Source organism: Chanos chanos, chromosome 14 (genome assembly GCF_902362185.1).
Source record: "Chanos chanos chromosome 14, fChaCha1.1, whole genome shotgun sequence".
In the NCBI taxonomy this organism is placed as follows: domain Eukaryota; kingdom Metazoa; phylum Chordata; class Actinopteri; order Gonorynchiformes; family Chanidae; genus Chanos; species Chanos chanos.
Genome location: NC_044508.1, coordinates 18,859,682 through 18,862,271, shown reverse-complemented (window position 1 = coordinate 18,862,271; position 2,590 = coordinate 18,859,682).

Sequence of the window (2,590 nt, the reverse complement as noted above, 5' to 3'; positions counted from 1 at the left end):
ACTGACGGAAAATTATCTCCATTATTTTGACCGACACAATTCAGAACTTCAAACTGTGTTGGTGTAGTTCAATCCATGAGTTTTCCACAGTGCAGTAGCATTCTCCCAGATGCTGGCGTCACTATACAGGTGTGCGACCTTGTAAATTATTCTAGAAAAGCCTCAGTTGTGCAACAAAGTAGAACTCGTATAACAATTATATTCAATGTCCACCATACACACCATACACACTGTCCATACACACCAGTTTGTAGAAATATCTGTGAAATGTCCATCAGACAGTGGCTCTGAGATGCCTGTCCCTGTTTGAGGAGAAGACGGCGGCTGGTTTGAGCAGTTTGTCTAGGGGCAGGTCCTTGGTGCTCAGAGGTGAGTGCTGAGTGAAAACTTCCTGGGGAGGGAATTTCCCACCCCCTCTGTCCCCAGGGTCAGGCTCATCTGAAGAGTGAAGCTTTAGAATCTTAACACAGCTCCTGTGGGAGAAGACAGAAAAGAAATCTCAGGACTTTATCAGTGAAATCTATACCTTTCCAATGATCTCATCTCTCCCTCTGTTTCTTTCTCTCTCTCTCTCTCTCTCTCTCTCCCTGTCTCTCTCTCTCTCTCCCTCTCTCTCTCTCTCTCTCTCTCTCTCTCTGCGTGTGCGATGACCACCTGTTCCGCTGTGCCGTGGTTCACCCTGTGCCTGAGCTTTTGTAGTAGTCTTATGTTCTTTGTATGTATTACACCCCAGAAATCTAAGCTTTTTTTTTTTGCCAATTTCTCTTCCTGTGTTTGGCTAGTTAATACGTCCTTTTCACCGTGGTTAAATGTCTGTCATCAGCAGTCTAAAAGAGAGATGTGCAGCAGGAAAGGGAGGGAAACCCACAATACTCACTGTTAGATTTCCATGTCTGAGAACTGGCATTGCCCATCAGACATTAGCAGGATTCTGGGTTTCTCTCCAAACAAAAGGCCAGAGTTTACAAGCTTGAGTTTTTTTGTTTGCTGTCAAAATAAACTGTAGCGCTGAAAAATTAACAGAGGGGAGCATCGCTTTAACAAGAAACTCTGAAAGTTTCCCCAAATCCCTATTAAAGCAGAGGAAGAAAGAGCATGTTTATTGAAGACCTCTGACTACATTTTTACAGCTCACCGCATTGATATTAAAGACAGCAAGCAGACTGGCTGCACAATGGACTGTCTATGCAGACAACACGAATGTCTGTACAGTTATATGGCACGTGTGTGTGTGTGTGTGTGTGTGTGTGTGTGTGTGTGTGTGTGTGTGTGTGTGTGTGTGTGTGTGTGTGTGCATGTCAGAAAGAGTCACTTCAAACATGTATGATCAGTCACTGTGAAGTATTGCATTAATCAGTTTTTATCAGTTTGGTTGCTGGGAAATGAAGACCTGCCTGAGTGGTCATTTCATCAGTATGACCAGATGTGTTTCCCAGAGACTGACAAACACATGGATTATTTGCAGTCTCTGGGAGCTGACACTTCAAAGAGTCATTCCCGTTCCACGGTCTTGGTAACAGAGCATGAATCAGAGAAACACTCTCGCAGTCTCGTGTATTTAAGGTCGACACACACACTGCATAGTTTAGATCAGTGTCTGTCACTTGGACTCTGTTTGTACAGGTTCTACAAATCTCAGGCCCAAATCAAGTAAAGACTTTCTGAGAGTTATGAAACAAGTGGAAATGAATGGTTAACATGCTACGTTGCTTGCTTTAGAATGGCATAACAGCCATTAAATAGAACGCTTTTCCCCTGTTACCACTGTGTTAATTCAAGCATGATGATTTCATGACTGGCACATCAAATGTTCTCCCATGCTTCTCTCTGTCTCCGTGACAGTGACAGGTCTGACTTGCTATAGAAATGTGGTTGAAAAAAAATGTAAAAAGTATGAAACTCCACCACTAGGTGGCACTAGTACAGGCTTTAACAGATGCCTGACTCAAGGCTTACCTTCTCAGCCGCAAGGAATTTGATAACGCGTCTCATTTAAAATCGGTTTTAATTGGTTTCCTCCACATCCCTACTAGAAATCAAAACACTTAGAGTCACAGAAGGCTCAAATATTGTCTACACTGGCCTTTTCTCTCCTGTGTAAGGACCTGCCACACACAGCAGGGCAGAATGCGTGTGTATGTCCCCGGTGAGAAAGAGGGTTCATCTCTGGCCATGTTCTGCTCTGTTATACCCCACTGTCCCCAGACAGAGCACCACTGAACCAAATTCACAGTGCAACCCAAAACCTCCCACAACTAGTCTAAACTCCCACACCATTTCATGTACACGATTAGTTCTGAGCCCCTTAAATAATTGCACTCAAGCAAAAACTGGGATTTATGAGTAGTGGGTATATATGACAAGGTTGTTTTTGTTTACCTAAACACACACACACACATACACACACACACACACAGATTAGATACACACACACAACAAAACATTTTTATGATGCAAGAAAACACCAACATAAGAGGATGCTGTAGGTGTTTGGGGGGGAAAAATCTTTTACAAATAACAAAAAAAGGGAGATTCTCTGTGGTAGGTCTAAAAGGCACAACTCACACACACACACACACACACACACACA